At 39.7% G+C, this 27,698-nt stretch overlaps 1 protein-coding gene across 1 annotated transcript in view; it reads right to left on the bottom strand.

Annotated features, from left to right (window-relative positions):
- LOC308059280 (arylsulfatase H-like) overlaps positions 1-27,698 on the bottom strand; it is a 52,605-nt gene extending 24,907 nt beyond the window's left edge. Inside the window, exon 1 of the mRNA XM_080376352.1 lies at positions 1-27,698. This exon is cut by the window's left edge and continues 7,506 nt beyond it. The gene's annotated coding sequence lies outside the window, so the exon portion shown is untranslated.

Here is a 27,698-nt window from a genome sequence, read left to right as displayed (position 1 = left end):
AATTATTTGAGTTTCTATTACCTAATTTATTTTATTACTTTATTTATTTTATTATTCTATTTTCTCATTCCAGGCTGGGTTTGTTAATGCAGACACTTCAGTACTTGTGGAATCCTATTACATTTTTGTCTCTAAAGTGCTTTGCTATCCTATTTCAACATAAAAAGAAAAGTTATCTTTAATTCTGAACTTCCAAACTATCAAATAACTTCTAGCTAAAATTTTGGTGATGTTTTTAAAACTTACTGAAGTTTTTTCTGAGAGTATGTTTTTACCACTAGAGGGTAGAGAAGTACAGTGTTGCCCAGCAAGTAAAAATGCCCTGATCTACACGGAAAACAACTGCTTCATTGCTTTTAGGATCCCGAGGGTCCTCCGTCGTTCTTTTCAACGTGACTGTTCAGCCAGAGTAAAGTTAACAGAATACAGCTCTCATGCAAGAGGTGAATCAAACCCAGATAATTACCTTAATTGCTGGCAGTCTTCTGCCAATGTATTTGAATATCAGGGTTCAATTCAGTCTGAGCGTTAAGTTTGCAACACTGAGCCCAGGTATTCCCTAAGACTGAGAAGTGAAGCCTAGATATGCATTAGGTAGCCTAAACTACTTGTTAACGTACAGAACTACTTTAATAAGCCTGCTTTCTTAAGGCTGGTGAAATGTGTGATACATACCTGTCCTCTGCATCTCTGCTTTGCAATCCAGACCTCTGTGATTGTGATAGCCATTTTTGTGATGCATTTTAAAATCCTCTCAGAGGATTTATCTGTTTTCAAGAATGCAGCATCTGGGAATAGGTGGGTGTTTAAAATACAATTAGGCTGGTTTCTAACCAGCTGGTGATATAATTAAAATATGGTATGTGGTATCGTATGTCTCTTCAGCATCTGAAGGTTAAACTCAGCTTCTTTATTAAACTTCTCTGAAGGTTTATGAACTGTAATAAAAGCATCCATAAGTTATGAACTGGACAACTAAATTCTAAGACAACTTTTTGAACATATACAGCAGAAACAAGATGCACGAAATGGAGGAGGGCTATGTATATCCTTTGCCACTCAGAAGATCTTTCTAACATAACCCAATAAAATTCATCTCCTGCTGTCAAAAAATTCGTCCTCAGGTAAAAAAATTTTGTTGCACATAGCTCAGATATTTTCTAATGGATTTCTTAATTCTTTAGAGGTGTCAATGGTGTACAGGGCTTTAAATGACATCCTGGGCATAGGGTTTGTTCTATATAATTGTCTTCTAATTTCAGCCTTTACATATTTCTGTTCATTCATCAATCTGAATCTGCTAGTTCTGATGTACTAGGTATACTGTAATCTGAGTTATTATATATTTCTCAGAATTAAAATCACCACCTGACTTCCTGGTTAAATGAATTAATTTTCTTAAAGTGGTTTGAAATGCAATACTGATAGCCAAAGAAAGACTTTAGATGTTCCATGGCTTTGTTTTATATTTTTCAGTGACACCACTCACAGCCATCATTGGGGTTTTGCAGAACAGTGCTCCTCTTTGACAGACTTTCTAGTAGGTAGTGCTCTGCAGGGGATTCAGGAGTTCCAGGGGAGCTTAACATATCTCAGATATGAGAATGCTCTCAAAAAATGAAAAATAGATACCAATTACTAGGCTGTCAAGATAAATTTATTAGCTCTCAATAAGATACAATAACTGGAGAGCTTTTTCTTTTCTGTTTTCTCTCATTAATTTGTTTTCTTCTGCAACACAAAAATCCTTCTCGAAAATAACATTTTCCTCTTCCAACAGGTCATCAATTGCTATCTGACTCCTTAAGTAAGAAATGTTAGAAACCAGTGAATCCTGCTTTAGAAGAACCCCAATAATTAAAATATACAAAATAATCCCCCAAATTATATGTAAAATAAAAAAGAATCAGAAGATGCATACATCTTTTCACAAAGCTGAACTGTTATACATCCAGAATAGATCTTGACTTCCTTAGTTTGCTAAAAGCATTAGATGAAAAAAAACCACTTTATTTAAAAACCATCTGCTGTAGAGAATTCCTCATTGAACTTTCATTGCGTGCTGCCATACACACACATCAACAGCTTTGCTTCAGCTCAGGCTGAGGCAAAGAAAAACAAAATGGGAACAGAGGCAGGCCCATTGTGAATAAATGGTCTGAACCCTGTTTATTCCTCATGTCTTATCATAGAACCGTAGAATCGTTTAGATTGAAGAAGACTTTTAAGATCAAGTCCACCACTAAACTGTGTCCCTAAATGCCACTTCAGCCTTTTTTTTTTCTTTTAAATGCCTCAGTGGATGGTGACTCACCCACTTCCCTGGGCAGCCTGTTCCAATGCTTGACAACCCTTTTGGTGAATAAATTTTTCCTAGTATCCTATGTAAACCTCCTCCTTGGCACGGGCTGTCTGATAAGAGTCGGAGGGGGAGGTCTAGTGCAAACCTCTGTGTGCGGAGCACCACCTACAGCCTTAGCACTTACAGCCCTGGCTCTAGGTGCTCTGAAGAAGAAAGGGGAACTTCAAACTAGATGTGGGGAAAGTTTATTCCCACCTGCTGTATCCAGTCAGCTGCACCGACACCAGCTCTGTTCCTGAAGCAGGGCCAGAGGAAAGCAGTTGCTCCATGACAGTGTGTTAATGTTGCTGGAAATGAAGCAAAGGGGGTGACACAGAGGCTATTTGGGAAGGGAGGCAAGAGTCTTTTTGGCTTCCTTGCAGTCTGAGCCAGTGGATAAGGAGACGGACCCAGAGAAAGCTGAGAACTTGCTCTACGCTGTGCATATTGAGGGTGTGCGTTCACCTCAGGCAGCATTCGAGTGACTGGCATCCAGCTCAGAGAGTGCATATTAGTCTTTGCTTCAATTACTATTTCCTCATTAGTGGTATGCACTTGGCTTCATCCTTCTTGTGGGCTGAGGCTTCTAGAGGCATGTCCTCTAATTCTTTGTACTGCAGCTGATGAACTGATCCATGTGAGTTGTGGGTGGTAGTAGTGGGGGAAGTGCTCTTTTCTGGGCACACACAGAAACTGTAGGAGATGCTGGAGAACCAATAACTCTCAAGCATGGCTCATCTAGGACCTTTTCACAAAGCGACAGCTTAGCTATTACCCAAACTGGGTGAGATAATCATGCGGAGGCATTGTATCTTCTGTCTGTCTTGAACTGACTGCTGCATTGACTACATGCTTGGATAGGTGGCAAAGGAAATATTTGGCCTAATGCCTTGCTTTTATAATAAACACTGGTAATTCCAGGGAAGTTTTAGAAAAGTAGGAGAGTGGTGATGTGGTGGTGATGTTTAAAAATGCACCCAAAGATTGACCTGAGCAAGCCTAGGCCAGCAACACTAACATTAGCTGTCAAACCAACCTGACGTTTTCCTTGGCAGTTACCAGATTGAGAGATGATAGCAATTGCAGGATTACAATCTACCTATTGTTTTGAAAGCATTTATATAATGTAGAATAAATTCTAATTTAAAAAGTAAGTACTTCACAATACCAGCAAAACACATATGACATGGGTTAAGGACAGACTAACTGGCATATTATGAATAAGGTAGTCATTGCTGAAGAAATTTTATTCTAAGACTTGTGTTTATAAATATCTGACTTAGATCTAGCACAATTGACATTGTCTGCATGACTTGGAGCAAAAAGTTACTGCTAAACACATTTGCTCCAAGGACTGATGTAATCATCAAGACAAGACAGTCCTACGTTGGAATTTGAATTGCTTGATAAGCTGGGCATTCACATGTTGGACTGCAAAAGGCAAGCTATCAAGTAGGGAGCATGTCCTGGAAAGGGTGGCTGTGAAAAGGAGCTGGTGATAGTGTCCTTTTAACTGGTCATGAATTGCCAGAATGATAGTGTAGAGGAAGGATTATGTGATTATTAAGTTTATACACACAAAGGGGTAGCAGAGTGCTAGAAAACTGTTCTTCTGACATCTACTTTCTCTAAAGATTTTTTAAACAATGGAAGAGGTACAGATAAATAATTTAGGATCACAGAACACAGTTTACAGTGGGAGACTTGAAAAAACGTGGTTAAACATTGTACCAAGAGGTGATTCCTCATGAATATGGAGGTTTCGGGGCGGGGTGGATGGGTGGGGCAGGGTGAAGAATACTAGAGTCACTAATATATTAATGGTGAAAGACTTAACAGATACCACTGGATAGCAGCAGAATCTGGATGGACACTTGCAAACAAGAGGTAAGCCACCAGTTTTGCTCTCAGTTTGGAACAAATTCTTGATGAAGGCATAGACTTCTCTCTTAACGTGTTCAGCTCAAACTTGGATGTCTTTCTGGAAAAAAGTTTTAGACCAACAAGTTATTGAGCTTAAGACAGTAATAAGTGGATGAAATGTAAGGTCTTTTGATATTCTGCAGATCAGAGTAGACGATGTAATGGTTGGTCCCTATTCACATACAATTCTGAGTCTCTGAAAAGGCTGTTACCCTACATGTTCTAGTAGTTCAGTGTAGACAAGACAGTCTAGACTGAAGCACCCACCAGGAACCAGTGATTTTAAGCAGTTTTGCAGGATTCCTTTTCATTAAAAAATAAAACCCACTGGTTCAGTAACAGAAGAAAAGCCAAACGGGCCTTAAAGAAGGAATGACCTTCTTGGACCATTTGTCTTTGGCAGGCTTATAATCATGCCTAAATAACAAGTAAGGTGTTGTCCAGTCAGGGAGCAATTGAAAGCTACTGCTGCTCTTCTGAAATAGTTTTCATTTTGTTCTTCCAACTTATGGTACTTTTTTTTCAGTCAAGTCAGTTGTGGCTTGTTCCTGAGCATATGAGAAAGCAATTATGCCAGATTTCCTGTGCCAATACAAGAAGTTCACTATTAAAACAGCCTATATTTTGTTCTCCATTCATAAAATCAACCCTTCCCCATGATTGATAGTGCAGATTAGTACAAATATCTGCAGTTTTGGTTTCAAACAAATGTCTCCTTTCTTTCTTTGTCTCTCTTTTATATTAATATATGACTTTCAATAATCCAGTGTAGAAAAATCATAGTGAATCTTTCAAGTGGCTCCTATAACTGCGTGTGTGACTTTATGTGAACTATAAATCCTGTTATGTTACTTATCTTTTTAAAATTATTTTGGCCGTAGCTTTAAGGCGCTGCTCAAGAACAGGATGTACTAACATTATAGAGAGCACTTCTGCCTTAGGTTTTACAAGATGCAGTCAGCACTGCTGAACACCTAAATTCTGAGGGCCTGGGACTTTCTGAATAATATCTTTTTGTGGAATGCATTTTTTTTTTTCCAGGGGCAATAAGTCTAAATCTTCCATTTATTTTCAATGTAAGTACTAGACTTGTATGTATAAATAGAGAAATTGACATAACCTTTCAGCTTTTCAACAATCTGCAGATATAAAGTGGAAGCACAGTTACAGCTTTATGTGTTGTACTGGTGTAAAGACATCGTACAAAGGGACTCCATATTTCTTATGCTAATCCAGTTCTTATACTAAGCCATATTTGTCTGTATTTTGCGACTTTACTTAGGAATCTAAATTTCTGTGGATAAAATAATTCCTTGGCTTTCCTCCAGGCTCTGACTCCTCTAACCAGCATTTCCTTCTGCAAGTTTCATGCAGTATATTCTTTAGGCAAATCTGAACACACACAGAAACACAGACTGATTCCAGTGAGCCATTACGGTCCATCTGACATGGCTGAGCCCCTTCACATGACTGCAAGTATCTGGTGGTTTATTATTAGAGACCTCAAATAATCCTCAAATTTAAATGCTTGCAGATTTTAATCTTTGATTCTTTTTAGGCACCTGACTGAATAAACAGTTCAGTTGTTAGAGGTCAGGAGCTTTTGCACCTCCAGTTGGTGTTAATGTGGCAAAACAAGCTTTATGTGCTACAAAAGTAGTATATAAATAAAGCCTTCTGTTCCTCTGCCATGCTCTTTATAGCAGCAACACTTACATACGCAGGTTCTTCCCCTTTTAGAAGTAGAAATTTCTATCACAGCAATGCTGTTATGGAGCAAAATTTACACAGAAATCTCAGCCAATGATCTAGTTACCTGGGAAATCATATAAATAGCTTGGATGATTTAAACATTGTCTTGAAATAAGGCTTGGTGAGTAAATAATAATGCTCACACTCCCACCCCCTCACCCCCCCTACCCCCCTAGGTTCCACTATTTCAGCCAATGTTTTTCTAGGTGCTTTGCTATTTATTAACACTATTGAGCTGTAGCTCTCGAATCCTTGTGTTGTATTTTTGTTGTTGGGTTTTTTTTTTCCCCCCAAGGAAAATTTAGACCTCCAGAGGAGTTCTTGGTAGCAAAATAAGGGGAATGTATTAAACTGTAAGGCTGTTCTTGCTGTTGAAGTGCTTACACTGCATTAGCAGTATTTTTGCTGGAACCATATCCTACAGTTTAGAAACAGCAGTTCTCTGAATTTCATATTTCAAAATGTCTTTTCAGCCTGACAAGCAAATAGGATCTGCAATCTGCAAGGATTCTTGAAGGCTGGCAATGGGCACAAGGTGAAGGAAGGTGGTCAACGGTCTCTCAGCAAGGTAATGGAGACAACGTGATGAGGCCTCTGTGCCTTACGAGGATAACCTTACTTGGATGTAGTCTTTTCCCTATTTTCAAGAAAGTTAGACCTGGAATGGCTTCCATTCCATGTTCTATGACACTAGCTCTCTTTTTTTGAGCTCTTGTTCTTAAGTATCATGAAAATGGTGTCCCTTATTGTATTCCTCCTATATGCTGGTGCAATATGGATTGTTTTGAAATGCTGTACTTAATTTTTCTGTCACATGCAATTATATGAAAAAAGAACAAATATAAAGGAAAGGCAGGGAAGAGAGGGCAGTAATTGAGCAACATTTCTTTTTCCTGCCTCACTCCAATCAAGGGATGTGTTTTCCTCCGTTAGGCACATTTTACTTTTTTCCATACAATAGAATTTACATTCACCCATTAAGAAAAATACATATGTGACCTAGGGGTGTATGTGGCAGCAAGTCAGGAATAATTTAGTCATGAGAACATATCTGAAGAGAAGTACATTGCCACTGGAAAATGTGCTGGTGACATTAGGAGAACACTGATGCATTTGTATTAAATGTTGTTGTAATAATACAGAGTAGCTAATATGTTATCAAGCATATGGATGAGAAAGAACCAAAATTAGGAAGTGACATGTTACCAACAGCTGATGATGAAGTTATACTTGGACTAAGACTAAAAATTACTTTGACAGCACATTGCATTTACATGAGTGCTGAATTAATCACTGCTTCTGGCTAATGCATTTACCAGACTTTGTGACAATAAGGATGAAACATAGATTCCTTTGTGTTTTTTTCTTCCTTGCATTTACATGGAAAAATGTATTACGTCACCCTAAACTCTCAGCTCAGCCAGTCTGCAATGCCAAATGACTTACAGAATATTCAACCCAGATTCTTCAGGAAGTTATCTACCAAATTTTACATGCTTACTTACTGACAAAACTAATATACTAGTCACTTGGTAGATTCTTGTTTGCAATTCTAGAAATACTATGGGTAATACTGAAAGAGAGAAAAAATAAGTGCAGAAAGGTACCTAAAATGGGTAATAAGATAACAGAAATTGAGATCTTTAAAGCAGTCATATGAGATGGTAAGACAGTATAATAAAGCATGATGTAAGGCCGTTTTACAAGAGGGAAATTACATACAGCTAGCATTATCTTGTGTGGAAATACGAATTCTAAATATATCATACTACACATTTCTGTAAGAAAAGAATCTTTGCATACTTAAAATAACAGGTGAAATTCGGTCAAAAACCCAGCTACAAGGTTGTGTGGGCTCTGTCTACATTAGCAAGGATCAGGGACCAACGTACATGCTGTCTGCTGGACCTGCAGTGGGAGGCTACAACCTCACAACACACTTCAAGATATTTTTTTTTTTTTTCCTTCAGACCAACTTCAGACTGCTCCCAGAGACTGAATACTGGAGCTCCTGGAGTACAGTAGGTGCGCTCATGCAGTGTATCTTTCAGTTTAACTTCACCTGAAAGAAGTCCAGTTTGTGCATGCCAGCTTCACTGACTCCACCATGTGAAATGATGTGCCATGTACATGAAAGTAGGAGGGGAATTGCTTCAAAAGAGTAGATTATCCATTAAAAGAAAAAGCATGACCTGATCCATTCATGAGTACAATACAGGGGAATGAATGTAGGGCATGCAAGTAACAAGACAGTGTATTCTTTAATGTGCAGGAGTCATTTCTAAACCAACGCCAAACATTTTGATTTCAGAGCTACAACATACTTAACAATTTCTGATGTGTTCACTTAGTGGCCTGGGGCTGTGTGGAAAATATATTTGTTCAGGATTGAAATCTTATGCTGTCAATTCTGTCAATTACAGAATTGCTTTTTGTAATACTAATTAAAACAAGGAGCCTCAGTAAAATGCGCTTGACTCTGAAATACATTAGTCTAGAAGAATCTAAAAACCAGCTAAACACTGAGCTATACAACTTCAGGCCATAACTTAGGGCAGGTGTGCTTAGGTGGGGCTTGATGAACTCCAGCTTGTCCCGCTGGCTCTCCAGGCGGCTGCATGCCCACCGCGGAGGCAGACGGCTCCCGCAGCACAACGCAGGGCTCTGGCAGAGCCATGCTGCTTCGCCACAGGCACAGTCTGTCTGGTTACAAACTTCTGCTGAACTGCATGGCCTTCGGGTCAACACTGGCTCAAGTTCAGCAGCCTGGGATGGGCAGGGTTCCTTAGGGCTTACCTGCACCTGGGTGGGCAGGTACGCTCCTAGGCTTGGGCATACCCAGCCAGCGGATCAAGTTTCTCAAAACTACAAATGAAAACCTGGTTTGCAAAGACAGTACTGTTAGTAGATCAGAGGGTGTTTTTTTTTCCTCTCAGCAAAGGTGGTGGTGTGGTTGCCGTATCCTTGAGTGCCTCCACAGTCCTGGCTGTCCCTGGCCAACCCCCCGGGGCTTTCCCCCACCCTGCCTATGTCCCAGGGCCCCCTGCCACCCTCCCAGGACCATCAGCCCCTGTCCCAGTGGTGCCACAGCAGGGCTGCCTCCCCCACAAACAGCCCTGCCCCACCTGGCCATGGCCCCCCTGAGCCAGGCCCCCCTGTGGGCACAGCCTCATCCAGTCCCCAGGGAGGTGCCCGACGCCTGGGGCTGGGGCTGCCCCGGTGCCCCCAGAGGAGAGTCAGGTGAAACTTGTGGGTTGAGATAAGAACAGTTCAGTAATTGAAATGAAGTAAAATATTATAACAGTGATAGCAATGAAAAGGGAGATAACAAAAGGAGAGAGAGGAACAAACCCCAAGAAAAGCAAGTGCTGCAGAACACAGTTGCTCACCACCCACTGACTGATGCTCTGTCAGCTCCTGAGCAAGGATCAACACCCCCTGGCCAATTCCCTCCAGGTTTTGTACTGAGCATTGTGTTCCATGGTATGGAATATCCCTTTGGTTGGTTCAGGTCAGCTCTCCCAGCCCTGCTCCCTCTCGGCTTGTGCACCTCCTTGTTGGCAGAGCATGGGAAACTGAAAAGTCCTTGACGTAGGGTAAGCACTACTCAGCAACAGCTAAAGCATCAGCATGTTATCAACATTATTCTCATACTAAATCCAAAACAGCACTGTACCAGCTACTAAGGAGAAAATTAACTCTATCCCATCTGAAACCAGGACAAAATCACACACTTTAAGCAGACATTAAATACTGTCCTTCCAAGTCATTGAAAGGTGAAGAAATAATAGTAAAGGGCTGTAGACTTGCATGTGTCCCCATCCCTGCATGCATACAGAGTGTGGAGTCGGTGACTGTAAAAAATAAACAGAAAACAGAGTGTATGAGAAGTCAGGCATATGAAGTCTTTTCTTTTAGTGGTTCAGAAGAAGGTTTAGTTTTGGGTACCTCAAGGTGCTCACCGTGAGCTCAACCTCTCAGAGAACAAGGCTGGAGGGCATGAACCAAACCGGCTAGTGCAAACATGACCAGGACATGCACTTTCTGAATTTCAGGTGCTGTGGCTGCTGATGTTATGATAGACTAAGGAAATGGTTATCCTTTCACCCAGTCAAGAATTGTTATTGTGGCGATAAAGTTTGAAAGGGTTGAGACATTGCCATTTTCCTAAAGGCCAGGAGAGCTCAGGCAATGTAGTACTTTGTGTTGTGAACATGAACCCCACAACTCTGAACAAAGGTTGGGGGAGAAGATGGATATATATAAACATGTGTATGTTCAACATCTAGATAAGACACTGTAAATATGTTTTTGGACTCTTGCAGACAGATATGCAACAGCAACAAAATATAGAAATATCTTGTGGACAATAGTAGGCCAATACATTCTGGTAACAAGTAGGCATGATATTGACTAAATTTCTTAGTATTATTAAACTGTTTTTTATGTGAATTTAATACTTTAGTCACAAGCTGCATGTTATTTCCTTTTTGAATCTTGACTGATAACTGTAAATTATGGTGCACTGAGATATACATGTGCAGTGGTTGTTGGAATCAAATCAGTTTAAGTTTTCCTGCAGTTCCTAAACCAGAATGTGGGCTGGTGTTTCACCGAGCAATGAAACCAAAGGGCAGCAAATCAAGGACAGCACGCTTCAGCATTTTACTTGCATGCTACCAGTGCATGCTACAGTTCCCTTTTGGAAGGGAATTTGTGTTAGTTCTGATAATCTTGCCGGCACTCTTTTTATTCTCCCCCAGCTCCTCCTCTAACCTCAGCTGTCTTGTTTTGCCACAAGTCTTAACCTGTTCTGTGATGCTCCTACCCTCCCTTATTCCCAGAAGGATACACATTAAAGATGAAGTATTTCCTGCTTATACAAAATCTGTAAATAACTTTGGGATCCTTTAGAATGAAAAAGGATATTTGACAGCTGTTTTAACTCATGTAATTTTCTTCTTAAAAGGAAACCCATTGTCCTAATCTGCAATGTTATTGTAGAAAAAAAGATTTTATGATAATTAAGGTAGATTGCCCAATCAAGGTTGATTATGTAAGGAGAGTTAAACCAGCCTGTGTTATTAAATAACTAGGTAAACAGTTCACATTCAGTATTTGAATTTACAGATAGTGTCTCTATGCAGTTCTCTAGGATTTTTTCAAAATAAATTTCTGTAGTTCGTTATTTCCACACCAGAGTTTTCATTAAGCTCTTAAAATAATACATAAAATTATGAGTAACCCTAAAGTCAAAGTATCAAACACCTCAACTTTACAGTAAGTTATTTCATAGAACAGTTAGACATGTAAAATCTCCGTGAAACTACAGAAGAACACAAAGAAGTTGTACAAGCTGCTTTTTTCTGTTTCTCTGCAAGATATCTCAAGATAATGAAAGTGGGAGATAGGTAATTTTAATATTTACTCAGAAATTAAAACGCTTATATCTGAGTAACATGTGTCCATAGCTGAGGTGTGGTTAAGTTTTAGATGAAAATATTTTTGTTCAGGATCAGGATGACGAGGATGATGAAATCTTATTTTAGCCGCTCAGGGAAGTCTTGGGCCAATGGAACCTGGTCTTCATGGGTGACTTCAGTTACCCAGACACTTACTGGGAAAACAACACAGTGGTGCACAAGTTGTCCATCAGGTTTCTGGAATGTGTTGAGGACCATTTCCTGCCACAGAAGCTGTACATGCTGACAAGGAACAACTCATTGCTTGATTTACTGCTCACAAACCAAGAATACTTGACAACATAACCACCAATGTTAGCCTTGCATACAGTGATCACAACATTGAGGAAATTAAGATCCTGCTAAGCACACTGAAGACCAGTAGCAGTACAAAGACCCAGAATTTTAGAGGAGCCAGCTTCACTATGCTCAGAGCCCAGCTGCATGGGGTTCCATAAGAAGCACCTTCTCCAAACCCAGGCTGTTCTATGGTTCTGTGTTTGGTAAACTTAATCAGTGTAATACACTATTTTGTAATGCTGTGTACAACAGACCAGCACTTTGTGATTCATCTGTCCAGAGGAGACCATTTCTCTTCCCCTCTACAAACTGGCAGAAAAGTATATGTGGTAGGAGGCGGATTCATTACTAGGTCAGCTGAATTTCTAGAACTTACAGTGAAGGTAATGGAACAAAAAGTGGCATTATTCATAAATCCTGTCTATATAAATTTCAGGTAGGTAGACAGTGAAAAGGAATTTCTGATTTAAGGACAATGATGTCCCAGGACCAATCAGTTACAAGCTTGCTTTAGGAGGGTAACTTCTAGAACAACCTTCCCACAATAACGAGATCTATGAATACTTTAAAGATATGTTTAGATAAATTTATTTATTTTTTAAAATTGTTATATGACGTATCTGCCCATAAAAGCAGAGAATCAAACTCAAAGACCAAGAAAGTTCTTCCATTCTCATGTGCAAAGTTAGCTAATATATTGCTAAAACTGTCATATATTTTAAAGTTGTATTCATAGCTATTAATTAAAATAAAAGATTAAGTAAATTGTGAATACTGTCTAGCAGGAAAAAATTGTAATAACTTCTCTAGTGTATGTCCAAGTATATGCCACTGAAGGAATAACTTATGAAAAACTTAAAGGAGAAGATTTATTTATCTGCCATGTTCTTTCTGCTGCATGAAGAAACAGAAGGAAGCTCTTTTGCCATGAGACCCAACTGCCAGCTGCTACCAGAGGTACCTACCAGAGCTATTTGTGGAACTTCCTTTGCTGAAGGGCACATGTAAAAATGAATGTGCAATCTGTGGTTTTAGTTTTTACCAATGTGCGTAACTGACCAGAAGAAGACTGTTTTTTGGTACCTCTAAAAATGTTTAGTCAATTGCAGATTCGCATACATTCCCATGGATTTAAAATCAGCTTAACAATTCTTAATGTCCTTTTAGGCACAGAATATTAACACCATTTTTCCTCTTTGCCTCTCCAAAGCAAAATAAAAAGAGAGGACGCTTAGTCTGGGAGCGTAAAGAAAATGGCTAAAGGATTTCCCTTGTAGAAAATGCTTGTTGTCCCTGCTGTCAGCTTTCCTTTTTTGGAAGATAGTGTTGCTGTTGGAGAAGAGTCACTGCAAGGAAACAGTGAGCTCTGAAAGCCTGTTCCTTGGCCGGGAAAGTGGGAGTTGGCTTCAACCCAAACAAGAGGAAGCTCCCCTGTGTGCAGAGGGACTACTGCTGAAGGATATTACATGCTACCTAAAGAAGGCTACAGTTGCTCATCGCAGTACTGGAGCAAATTAGTAACCTCTTGTGGCTGAGGAAAAATCATACTCAGAAGAGAAATGTTGTGATTTTGAGAACTGATACATTTACGGTTTGTCTTTCCCTGCTGTTTTATGTGCTTTAGCACTGTTTGATACCAGTGATGTTAGAGCATGGAACAAAGAAGGGAAATCATTAGTTTGCTTTATTTTAAGAGTCCCCACTGAATTCTGTACCTGTGATGATCAGTGAAGTATCTACCACTCAAATAAGAAGCAATTAAAAAAAGGAGCATGAGATTAATAGAACTGAGGAGTGGGCCTGTGAGAACCTCATGAGATTCAACAAGGCCAAGTGGAAGGTCTTGCACCTGGATCAGGGCAATCCCCAGTATCAGTGCACGCTGGTGGATGAAGGGGTTGAGAGCAGCCCTGCAGAGAACGACTTGGCAGATAGTAGTGGGTGAAAAATCGGGCATCCACTGGCAATGTGCACTTGCAGCCCAGAGATCCTCTCATATCCTGGGCTGCATAAAAAGCATGGCCAGCAGGTTGAGGGAAGTGATTCTTCCCCTCTGCTCTGGTGAAACCCCACCTGGAGTATAGCATCTAGCTTTGGGTTCCCCAGTATAGGGGAAACATGGGCCTGTTGGAGCATGTCCAGAGGAGGGCCATAAATACAATCAGAGAGCTGGAACACTTCTATGAGGAAAGGCTAAGTGATTTGACATTGCTTAGCCTGGATAAGAGAAGGCTCCAAGGAGAGCTTATTGCAGCCTTTCAGTAAGAAGGCTCATAAAAAAGACAGAGAAGGACTTCTTATGAAGGTCTGTAGTGACAGGACAAGGGGTGAATTTCAGTTTAAAATGGAAAGAGGGTGGATTGAGATTGGACATAAGAAAGATGTTTTTTATGACAAGGGTGGTGAGACACTGGAACAGGTTTCCTGGTAAGTTGTGGATGCCCCACCACTGGAAATGTTCAAGGTTAGGCTGGATGGGGTTTTAAGCTACTTGATCCGGTGAAAGATGTCCCTGCCTATTGCAGGGGGATCAGACTAGATGACCTTTAAAGTTCCCATCCAACCCAATCCATTCTGTGATTCTGATACAACTTGACTCCTTCATTTATTTCTTTACTATATTTGGGAACATTTACTTTTCATTGTTAAGAACTTAGTTTGAAGATTGTGTTGAAGAAGAACCCAAGAAAAGTAAGAGTCTCTGTTACACAATGGGCAAACTGTTATGGAAAACAGTAGACTACAAACTACAAAGAAGCAACAGAAACTTATTTCGCTTTATTAGATACTATGGATACAGGTAGTAAAGACTGCTATATATGCATTGTAATTATATTAATTGTTAATATTATAATGATGAATATAAATGCATTCTGCCTATTAATATAATGCAGATTAATGCAAATGTAATAATAGATGGGATAAAAGAATGCCCGTGCTTACTGGTACTTGTGTAAAATGAGACCCATAAACAAATCGATTGCAGCCTTGGCTGCATTCTGAGGCTGATAAACAGCTGATGTAGAGATTGATGCAGAGGTGTCATCAGTCACAGTTAACAGCTGTTGTGTTACAGTGAAAAGGGGACAGAGTTGATCAGAAAAATGACTGTGCAAGTTGCAGTGTGAAGGAGCTGCACTAAGTCTCTGCCTCCTGAAGGCAGACATTGAAAAGTTTCAAGGTTGTCAAGTAGAAAGATGTTGCCCTATGGGCTGTTCCTGCAGGTGTAACAACTGAGGCATTTCTTAAGTATTCTAAGTGAAGTGTACACAGCTGAAAAGACGATTTTCATAAATAAACCTAGCTGTTTTTAAGAGAACTTATGTTATTTTCCTAAGACATTTCCAACTTTATAATGAGAGTTTAACATTGTGTTTGCTTGAGCATGCTGTATTGTTCTTTATCCATGCACTCGTACAATAGAACTGCTGCCAGGCAAAGATGAGGAATTAAGTTATGTTGCCTATTTGGAGGGAAAAAATCCAAAATACAACCATGTGTGTGCATAAACCTTGTGGATCTCACACACTGACACACATAAATGCCTCGGGGCTGTGGCATATTTTCTGCCAAGCCCGGGGAGCCTGGGTGCTGGTTTTGCCAGGTCCTGGAAAGCCATCTCCCCCATCAGGCCCAAATCAATCCCCTCCTGTGAGACACAGGTGCTAGTGAGATGGCTAACTCTAGGCAGGCTCCTTGCTTATCACACCAGCGTAGCAGCTTTTATTGCTGGATTCTGTACAGGCTATAGATTCTCCAAATTAAAAATGGGATGTATTATCCCTGCTCCAAGGCAACTGAAGACTTTTGACTACCAAAGATTTATACCAATAAACACTGTACAGTGAAGGAGCGATTTCCCCCCACCTCCTGAGATTTGAAAGACTATTTTACCATCATTAATTTAAAGGAAAATTACTTCAAACTGCATCCCTTGGAGACAGACTTTAGTGGCCACACATTTACAAATGATACTAAAGAGAAATACACGTATTTATTTTTCATCCAAGATCTGCTCAGAAAAAAATTTATAGATTTGGACAATTATGAATTATTACTTGTATTTCATATATGGCTGCACAACTTCATGGCCTTTTCATGCAGAGATGCTACTAACTGTTTTGTTGGTTGCAGACTTTGACTTTCAACTTTGAATAGAGCGATGCAATGCTGGATAAGAAATAGGCATTTTCCACTCCATTTGATTCCTCTGGGATTCTGTGAGGGGAAAAAGAAAGATGACATCTCAAGCTATTTTTAAGAAAAGATGCACAACTTTTGTGTCTGGAAAAAGCTATATGGTTCTTATTATCTCATGACTTGTAGCATTACTTTAAAGAAGAATAATAAGCTCTTCAGTGTAATATATTGTGGACAGTCTGGTTGTTTCCTAATTCCCTAAGTTGCATTAGACTCTACTTGACTTTGGTTAGGCTTTGTGTCTATTACATTAGCAATGAAACAGTTACTTTAGCATTTCCTTTTGCAGCTTTCCATTACAATCTATGTGAAATCCAGATGTATTTGTTTTCTTCCAAAGAGTTACCTTGGGAAACAAAATCATGGCTAACAAATCTGAATGTGTTGGATCAGATCCCAGTCCAGCACTATGGGAAACCCAAATTCCATTACCTCAGAAAACTGAGCCCAAAATCCATTAAAAACCATTTATATGCCAAATAACCATGCTTATTGATCATACCAAAATCCATTACTTTTGCTTGACAAGAGGAGTTAACACAGTTGAGGCAGTGGAATAATAAATTGACTGTATATCTAGTCTTCAAACTCATTTTTTTCTGCTTCTATATTTAAGAAACAGTCAGGAAAAAATAGGCTGTTCTGGACTGAAGATTTTGTACATTGGATTTTATCCCTTTATGCCCCAGAAATTTTGTTCCCACTAAATTCTAGCTTACATACCTGAAAATAGATCCTTGCAATGGAAAACCTGACTAAATCCTAGCTGTGTTATGACACTACTAAAGTACTATTATATTGAAATTAGTTTTTAAAAATGTAACGATTTAAAATGCAGAAGATAAAACTAGAGATAAGTCAATACTCTCTGACCAAATTATGCAGAGGCAAAGTTACTTCCCCTCCTTTTTCCTCAACAGCACAGAGGATCTGCACTTGTCTATGTGATCATTAGTGAAATTTTTGCTGTTGCTGTTTTGATCACGATGAACACGTCAGTTGCTGGTACTACAATGTACCAGCATTGTACTTCTTCTCAAAGAAGACCTGCTGAAGAGTCAGCTGCTTGCTGTTAGTAGAAGCAAAACCTCACAGCATGACTGAACTCTAGCACGCACTCAGCACATAGAGCTGACATGCTTCTCAGCCTCCCTTTCAATATTTTTGTGTTTCCAAACTGTCTAGAGATTGGGTTTTCCAAGTGCTATTTTCCAGAACAGAAACAGTAAACCAGCTAAAAATGCATACCAAGCATCTTCTTCAGCAGTTCTGAGGTATACGGTATCTTTTATTTCTTGATAGTAAGTGGTTCATGCTGAGCATTGCAATATCTTACAAAACAAAAACCTTAATCTATTTAATACTGTATCACCAGTCATTGTTTGTGCAACTGTCCAGTCAACCAGTCACTTTTTTATCTTCCAATTCCATTAACCTTTTTCCCATCTTCCTACAGGGAACCATAGCATTTTACTATCTTTCTATAAAAGATATTAAAGTCACTGAAGTTTTATTATTACCACTTCCAGTAAGCTACAAGTTTGATTCTTACTTTTCTCAATAATGCTATACTATTTATTCACCCTTGTGGAAATCAAAAGCCAAAGGCCAGATCTTCAGTGAGTGTAAATGACCATATGCCAAGGAAATTTAGAGATCCAAGGACTTATTCTACCTGCAAGTACAAAAAGTCCATACAAACTAACTTATTTGTAAAAAATATTGGAAGGATTTTTTTAAAATGTTATTTGATTATTCCCCTTTTGAGTTTAGTGTGTATTATTTCAAAATATGCAAGCTTCTGTCCTTCACACTGGAATTCTTCACAAACAAGATTAACATCCAAAACAGAGGTGATTATCTGATAATGAAGAAATCAGTTTATTTCTGACTCTTTCCTCCTACCTCCTTTAGATTACTTCAAGTTACTCTGTCAAGATACTATGTTTCTCTTCTGGAGAGCAGAAAACATGAATGCAACATGATGAATTAATATTGTGCAAACTTTTGTTAAATGTAAGGGCTTTTGGGTCAAGGACTATATTTTTGTTTTTTGTCATGCCCAGAAAATTGCTTGAAAATTTCTTTATTAAAGAGGAAGAAAGAAAAATCAGTATATAAATTAGAAGCAGAAAATGAATAGCAAGGTTGAAAGAGAGTGTTGGAAGGATCTAACAAACCAGTTTTTGGCTTGTGACCAATTGTCTTTTTTGTGACTAGTCAGTTGACCTAAATTAAACTCATTAATATGAAATATTCTGGATTTGTTACACACTTATTTCCAGAAAAAAGGAATTATTAGAATACAATGTCAACTATGTATCCTAAAGCTTAGTTTAGTTTGCATTGTCTGTTTGCAAATAGTTTTCTTCTAGAAGCAGGATACTGGTTATTCCCACAGCTAATTAGTATTAAAGGACTTTGAAACATTGCGGGTTTTGACTGTCCAATTAGTTTAATTTTCTTACCAGTATTTGGCATAGTATATTAATTTTCATTTCTCTTCACTAATTCTTTTAAAAGATGTGAACGTATACTGCACCTGGGGTAAGAAGGGTATGTGGCATTAATGAAACATGTATAGTCTACAGTATATTTTTGTAATGTACGTGTTGAACTTTTGCAAGATAAGTAGCTCCTACTGTTGAAATAACTGGAAAAGAATGTGCAACTAGTTGAGTTTTTGAAGGTGAAGATTAGAAGAAAAAAGTTCACACCTTGTGGCTGAACTACACCTCTAAGTGCTTGTTGATATGAGCAAATCTTAGAGCTTTCATCTCTATAATTTCCTTCAATAGAAATTTCTTAAAGGCAGAGGAACATGAGAGGTAGCATGGCTATGCTGTAAGGTCTCAGGACTGAAAAGGCTTAGTATGGGTTGTTGTACCCAACCATCTGTTCCAGTGCCTGTGAGCTAGCTGTCAGTTTGCCTCTGAGCAGCAGAGTGCACGAAGGCACGGGTCTTGTTTAGCAGAATCTTATGAGGCCTTCCTGACAAGGGAAATAAAGGGGCGTCTAAGGCAGACAAATGAAGAAACTGTCGGGGTTGCAGACTGAATGGAGAAACACCTTCAGCTGCCTTATTCAGCTGCTGGGCTTTTCTCTGGAAAGGTATCAGAAAGTGAGCCGTCTTTGGCAGACATGAAGAGGAACAGATAGAGTGTAAGCTGACTTCATTTGTGGTGTGCTCCTGCTTTTCTGCTGAGTCTCTACATGCTGCTGTTTAGAATAAAGTGGCTCTATTGAATTCCAGCATAAGACAGCCCTGTGGTAACTGGATGGAAATCTGTCAAGAGTTTCTTTTGAATTCTTAGAAGTCTAGGGTCAGGGGGAGTATGTCAGCAAATTCTCTGAGAAGTTTAATTATTCTGGTCCCTGTGTCTGGCCCTTGCAAGAAACCCTGGAGCTCTGAGTTCCCCAATAGATGGAGGAGAAACACGGCAGTTATTGTCTGGCAGAAGACCCTTGTTGTTTTTTCATTAGAAGGCTCTAGTGTTTCAAAACAATCACTTCCAGTTCTCCATATGGGCCATATATAAAGAATGGGCTTCTTGCCTGACACTTGGAAATAGCCTTGCAGTAGCAGCAGTGGGAAAATTCTTTTGGTTAAAGTTACAGATAAGAAAAATGTTAATTTTATGACCTAAAATGAATAAATGGTAAAATTTAGCTTTAACCAAGAGTACTGATACCATAGAACCTCATAAAAAACCTCGTCCCTTTCACAACTGGAAACAGTACTCCTTAAGGTAGACTTTTCCAGTTGTCAATGGCTTTCTAATGCTACTGCTGGTCAGCATACTTTAGTGGAGGAGATGCAGTTTAATGGCAAGTTTGCTTTGGGTCAGGATGCTTAAAGGTGGGGAAGTATGAAGGGAAGATCTGTCACTATCAATTTCGCCACATTTCAACGATCACATTTTGGAGGAATTAATCTAGAGCTTTTTTGTCATTATTACTTTGGTGAGTGAAAGACATTATTCCTAGTATTGGATAGGTTTTCATCTGAAGTATGTGTTATTTTCTTTACCAAAGCTCATTTTCCAAAGCTTTACTGTTAGACTATACAGAATTAACGTCTCTAAAATCAAACAGAAAGGGTTTTCTGTAGCTGGCTGAGGTAGCAATGAAAACACCTACATTCTCTTCTTCTTAATTTTGGGTACACTTTCACCTCTCTCTCCCTGATCTAGATTTGCTTGGCTGAGCTAAACAGTGTTAACTGCTAAGAACTGAATGGAGAAATTAATAAAACATACATCTGGGGGAAGAAGAATAGAGTCCTGTCTTTTCTCTAGGGAAATACTGGTTTTCTTTACAGGTGCAGGTGGTCCAAGATCATGAACTTCTAATGTCTTTTCCATTAGACTACATGGTGGTCTGGTTTGCAAATATAAGAAAAATAAGGGAGAAATTGCTACTTTCTTCTTTTTTATATGTATACTAGCATAAGTGATCATGGGAAACACAGGAACTCAGCTGACAGATTCTGGTTCCCAAATGAACTTTCTGGTATGAAATGATTGAATACAACATATTTCATAGGAAAAAGAGATGGGTGGCTCTGACTAGATGGAGCACACAAGTGGAACACTTTCATTCCTACCTCTGAAAACTTGCCTGTAACTTCTCTTATACCAGAACCCACCAACTACATTTTCTAACCATTTGCCTTTGAATGTCTCTTGATTTTTAGATCTCAACACTCTTTACAGGGATGGTCCTTCTTCTGCTTCAGCACTCAACGTTGTCTATTTCTCAGCAGTTTTTGCCATGTTCCTTCCTTAAGGGCATGTGGAAGAGGAGACCCCCTGCTTCACTAAGGTGATGTGATCAAGGGCATTTCCGTGAAAATGGGGATAACAAGTAAAGGGGGAAGTGATGAGATCATACAGAGACACAGAACTGTACGACAAAGATAATGGGAGACAGTGGGAAGAAACAAACTTCTCTGGTCACACCAGCCATCAGGAAATTGCAGGCTTTGCCTCTGATAAGGATGCAAAGTTGGGTGTCCCAGGTATTTGGGGGGTGTCAGTGGGACTATGCAAAACTTATGAGGGAGCCTGTAGGGAATGGGGAGGAGCAAAGGGGTAAGAGGTGGACAGGGCTGTGTTACGGAGGGTCTGGCTGTGTGCAGACTGTGGTAGGTTAGCATGATTGTCTGACCCAGCCCTGTGCCTCATCACCCCAGCCTGGCCTGTCTTCTTAAATCCTGTGGTAGCTCTCCCTGCACCACTTTACTTGCTGTCCATGGGGGTGTGAGAGGTGCAGGGAACAGATGCTGACTGCTGGAGAGTGATGAGTGGATTCGGGGCCAGACATTGGAGTCAGACAGGGTTGCAGGCACCCTGGACCGGTGGTGCCAGCAGCTGGAGCTTGTGGGGTCTCAGGGACACTTACTGGAGCAGATGAGAGACTTGACTGCAGCCCCTGGGGCAGAAACAGTGTGTGTCCCAAAAACCAGCTATGGCGGGACCAGGTGAATGAAGCACTGGGCTTTATGCCAGTGGCTGGAGTGGGGCTGTGGTCACATCCCATGTGGTTGTTGTTGGCTGATGGGGTGGGTGTCCATATCTCCCCCAAACTGGGTGTGTGTGGGATGCTTGTAGATCAATTGCAGCAAACTCTATGCTGGACCTGCTGGTGAGCAAGAAGCCCTGGGTCCAGGCCGGGACACCAGGCTGGTGGAGGAGCTGTGATGGTAGTCAGGGGATCTGTGAAATATACTTGTGACCCTGGAAGATGTTTGTGTCTGTCTCTGAGATACACACTCAGCTTTACTGCTGATTGAACCTGCACAGGGGAAAGCTGCAGCCATGTCCATAACCTGGGCAGAGAGCAGGTATGAGTGGGCTCCCAGGCTCTGGTGCTGAAAAAGGCAGCAGCCACTTATAATGTCCTGTAACAATTTCTTGTATACAGAAGAAGAATGCAATATTTGGGGATTTTAAAAGTAATTTTCCTACTGCTTTCTGAGTAACCTTGGACTGACACGTGCAAAAAATTAGGTCAAAAAGGAGCTTGTTTGGGGAAATTATAAGCCAGAAAGCAGAAAGGAGGTGTTGGGAATCATCCAACTTGCAGAGCTATACACAAATAAACACATTTTAAAAGCTGTATGAATAATATGAGTAATATGAATAAACAAATAATTTTACTATTACTATTACTTGGCATTCTTAGCCAAGTGTGGTCTCTTCATGTTTGACCTAAGCAGACCCGCTGTGTCAGCAGGACGTCGGTATCCCATAATGGGGTTTTGGAGTTATCAAAAAAACGAAACCCTTTTGAGTCTTTGAAGATGAAATAAAGTTGTCTGTTTTTCAAACCTTTTTCCTACTATCTGTGGTATGAAAACATGATGAAAAGCAGGTTTTTGCAACAAACCAAGGGAGCACTCAGGCAAGTTGGAAGGAGTGAGAGATTTAAGATTTCTGGTGACAGTGCTTATTGTTATCTCAGACTCTCAGGAAGAGCTGAACAACAGGCACAGCTCTTGGAAAAATAAGTTACTTTTAATGTACGGCAGTCACAGTAGCATCCTAGCTTTATAGCTAATGAAGGATGACCTTAATTGAGAATTAAAAAAATATTTGAACATACAACCAAGCTATGCAATACGTTTTTTTTATAAACAAAATGAAAGGAGCCATGTGGGACAGCTTGCTCTTGAAACTGTATTAAGGACAAAGGTTTGGTATTCTGGAGCCTAAAGTATGTGTGTGTGTTTTGGGGAGCAAGATTCAAAATTTTGCTTATTATCTGGCCTGTTTTCCAGTCCAATGTCACTACATAATTACAGTAAAATAGACTTTAAGGCAGAATCAGTGCTGTGGTGCTCACTATACTAACTCACTTTGCATGCCTGGGGAATGAGTTAAAGATATTTGAGTTATGACAATCAGATTTTCCAACTGTTTCCATGGTCAAGTCTGTGAGAATTGCCACTCAGAAGCTTAGTGTGGATGACAGAGAAGACATTTCCTTCCATCTTGGAAAAAAATCTTAGAGGAACACATTCAGATTTTGATATCCTTGGCACTGTGCTGATTGACAAGTGAGCTGGGTTTTCATTAGAGAAGGACATACTATTGGATAGCTTAGGACCCATTTTAAAATACTCAGGACCTAATGCCATGAGGTTTTGAAATCAGTAAGAGTGGAGAATGCTTGGCATCCCTGGAATTATGCATTGCCTCAAAAATTATTCAAGCTACAGTGTTTTCTTTGTTATATTCTACATGTAAAGTGTTAATTTTCACTAGAGTACCTTTCTAAGGAAATGAATCATGGCATGTGCTGATGTTTAAAACTATACAAGGTGTCCAGGTTTTGGGTTGGCTTTGTCTTTAAGTGCTTGTTTATTTCTGAACACTATGACTAGGTTTTCAACCCAAAACTCTATTAAAAGAAAACAAAAAAAGCCGTTTCATGCTTTTTAAAAGTTTGCCTGAAACTTCAAAATTCTTGAAAGCCAGCTCTCTGCCCTGTCAATCTTCATGAGCTTCTCCATTTTAAAGAAAAGTGACCATAGTTTGCATCCATTTGTATTTAAATAAAGCACCTCCAGGAGGAAAAGCTACACTGTGGAGAGAGTTGTATTTACATGGGAAACAAATCTAGCTGACAGCCGTAGCCTAATGGCTGGCAAAGAGCCCTTCAAAGATTTGTCTCCTATACAACCAAACTGCACTGTTTTCCAGAAAAATATATTTTCCTCCTTGAGTGACCTGCTGTTTGTACAAATTAGTGTCAAGGATGGATTTCAGCGCTGCGATGACAGCTTTGGAACACATAGTGCAGTTTACATGTCAAATAAAGTTATACGGACATTCTTCACTTTCACAGCAATCATTCACAAAACTCAGGAACATCAACAGATTTATAGCCTTCAGAGTGTGAACATGTTTGGATGAGCAGTGTCATGCTAGGTCACTCATCCTTAATAATACTGTTTCACATTTGTGCCACAAACAAAACCAGCTCAGGGCAAAATGACACGTTACACTGACTGTTGCTGCTTTCCATGCAGAAGGGCAAAGAGAAGGCGTCAGACCCTCTAGCTGGCTTCATTTGCAAAGCGCTCAATGTAAATTAAAGATTATTAAAGATCCCCCACAAAATGCGACATGCAGTGAAAATATTTTGTCATCCTTAGTTTGGCGGTTTGCTGTTTTAGATTTGGAGGGCAGCTGCGATTTTCTGTCACAGGGTATCCCTAAGAAAGGAAAGGAGAGGTCAGTAGAAATGCAAGAAGTTACAATGTTCTTTTATAAGATGTGCAAATTTGGTTTTAACTATTTTATTCACAGAATCATTTAGTTTGGAAAACACTCTTAAGATCATTAATTCCAACTGTTAAAGTTGCACTACCAAGTCCACCAGGAAGCCATGGCCATGTAAACCAATACACACTTTAAGCTGAAACACAATGCTTCCTAGGTGAGGTGGGTCTCACTGCTGGGGCTTTCTCCCCGCTCCCAGCCTCACATGCAGCCCTTTTCCTGCCCAGTCCCCAGGTCACTCTTGTCACCCCTCAGGTTCTGCAGCAGTCATCTGGCCACATTGCTGGCTCAGGTTCCACTTTTCATGTCAGCAGCCTCAGGCTGGTGAGGTTAGTAGCACCTTAGGTGGGAACCAGTGGTGCAGGGCTTACCTTCAGTGAAGCTTTTTCTTTCATTCAAAGAGCATCTCCCCCTTCTCTAAGTAGGGAAATATAAACCCTAAGATTTTGTATTCTTCTTTAGTGACAAGAATACACAGTTGAGTTACAAAATAATCACTGCTGGTTTATGCATATAACGATGTGAGACGCTATCCTCAATTGGGTGATTCTGGAGAACTGCAGAGATTCCTGGGGAAGCTGGGTCTTCCCTTCCTTTCTTCCTGCGTGGAATTGGTCTTCTGTTACTAGTCATTCCACTCTCACAGAAGGGCAATATGAATACCCTTGGGGTATCTTTACATTTCTTTGCTGGAACATTATTAAATAGCTCCTCAACCAGCAGCTAATTATTTTTAAAATGTGAAATTACTAGTTTGCATGTTAAGCTTAAAAAGGACTTTTTCCTCGTGGCACTTTTTTTTTTTTTTTTTTTTTTTTTTAATTCTAGTAATGCTCAGACAGATTTCCTGGACTGCAAGGGACCACATTTCTCCAAAATCTTGCATTTGCTAACCAGGGTGTTCATTTTCCTGACAGAAAATGCAAGAAGCCATGGTTGATTCTTGCTGCTTGTTGCAAAGACTGAGTAAACTAAGAAGTTGAAGAAAACAATATGAATAAAGTACACAAAAGTACATAAACAACATGACATTACGTTGTGCATGAAAGACAGTTAAACACTGTTAACACATTGAAGGTGACACTCCAGTGTGCATCCACGAGCACTTCTTCCTTGTCTAACATGTCAGTGGCTTCTGCAAACAACTGGGATGCCAGTTTCAGCCTGGAGCTGTGGTTTGCAGCCATCACTGCCTGAGAGCCGTGTGGCATTATTTTGGTGATATCAGAGCCACATTGCCACCTACCCAGCTTCAGCAACATCAGAGATGTGTTTTCCCACATACTCCTGGAATTGCAGATAGCAGGTCTTATGCCACCATTTTCAGCTTCCCACCTTTGAGGCTAAAATGTGCATTTGATATCCAGATCATAAACGTTTTTTGAATACTTGGAAATATTACTGGAGATCAGTATTTGTTATGATTAATTTAGTGGTGCCAGGAGGTATGACAATATACTTATAATTATCAGAACAGCTCACTATCCTTCTCTGCTTATCATCCTGCCCAGTCTTCAAATGTCATTTAAGCCTATATCCCAGTTTGTAGGTGGAAGGGTAGTTAAGCAATCGTGCTGTGGTGTTACCTCATAAAACAATTTCATCTGCATGAAATTGCTCTTGGATCACCATTAGACTTTACAAGAAACATAAAGAAGGCCAGGTGAAAAAATATACCCTACAAAACCTGACTTACACAAGAGTCTTATTCACCAGTGACAAAATCTATTTCTTTTTTTCTATAAAAAGAAAGCAATTATGGGAAGGGCAAAAACTAAGTGTGAGAGACTTTGTGCATGAATGAAAGATTTATTTCTACTTCTAAACTGGATTTATTTTGAAGGAAACATACTTCATTTTATGTATTATCTGGAAACTCATCATATATCTAGAATGAAATATTTATGCATTAGTTTGTGTAAGTGGGCAGGCAGTCACACACCGGTTGGCCTTCTGCTACAGCACACTTTTCAGATGCAATAGTCTTTGGAGAACCTAAGGCCTACCGTACAGATAGAAATATCCATTTGGTGGAAATATCACACATAGCTCACCTGACTCTTTACTGTCCCTTTTAAGCCAGATATTCCTCCAAGGCAATGGCTACAGAAAAGATACAGCAGTTATAGTAGTTACAGATTAGCCTGCCTGGTCAGAAAGAATGCATCTGATGGTCTCGTTTTCTTGCTTTGTTTTGAGACCTCTTAAAGTGTACACATGTCATGTGGGCTGAAGATTTCTGTGGCAGCTGAATGGATTTGCCTTTTCTTAGGTTTGTTTAGTTTGGAGAGGGAGAAGAATGAGCAGGACTATAAATCAGTCCCTTCCCACCCAGCTCATTTTGTTTGTTCTTGGCCCCATCTGGGCTCCATTAGCTGCAGAGCACCAGAGCTGCAATCAGCAAAGCATGGGGTACTGCAGAGCTCCTTACTGTTCAGCCTCAGAACAAATGCTCTCAGGGGAAACTAGGTCATAAAATAATTTCCTGAACCTGTATTGTATAAGAAACTGGAAGCAAGCATGTGTTTTAAAATAGGGCTCTGTTATGATATTTCACTTTTTTCCCTTTTTTTTCCCTTCTGTCTCTGGTAAAATAGTGTTGAATTCTTTATATTTTAAATCCCATAATAGATATCAGGGCTGTATTATAACAGGGCTTTGTAATTGGGTTTGAAATGCCTTGTTATTGTCTGCAGTGATATTAACAATCTAATCAGATACTGCTAGTGTCTTAGCCATATGTGTATTGTATACTTGGATTTCTAATCAGATGCATTAGCCAAGAATACAAAAATCTCATTCATCTGAAGTGTTTGAATAGAATACAAAAAGAAGTGCAGAATAGCTAATTTTAATATTCACATATAGTGTTTCGTCTAACTTTATGGCAAACCATACTATTGTTCTTATTTGAATCTAATCAGCTGAACTGGGTATTAAAAGCCTGGGCTCAGTCAGGATTTTGAGGAAGGACATTGTTCTACAAAAGGCACAGTTACTGTAAATTGCATCTGTATGAAAATCATTGTAAGCTGTTGTATGATATCAGACCTCGTAAGCATGCCTGCAGTTCTTCTGACATGCATTGAGCAAGAGCAGCTGATCTTGCTAAAATCAGTTAATTGTAGAGTCAGTTGGAAGGAAACCTTGGAGGTCACCTAGTCCAACTATCACAAGTCTAGCACCAGCCCTACATGAGGTTAGCCATAGCTTTGTTTAATCAAATCTTGAAAATCACCAGTGTTGGAGATTCCTCAGTCTCTTCAGATATCCTCTTCCAATGCTGCACGTTTCATTCATGTGTATGAAAATTTTTATCCCAATATTTGACTTGAACCTCTGAAACCTTCTAAGTTCCTCTTGTAGACAAAGCTCAGATGCAAAAATCTGAAGCAGAAATCAAGTCTTCTGATTTTCAATGTACTGGGACTG

Source organism: Falco punctatus (genome assembly GCF_963210335.1).
Source record: "Falco punctatus genome assembly, chromosome: 2".
Lineage (NCBI taxonomy): Eukaryota > Metazoa > Chordata > Aves > Falconiformes > Falconidae > Falco > Falco punctatus.
Note: the sequence above shows the minus strand (reverse complement) of the source record. Positions and strands in the feature narration are given on the sequence as shown.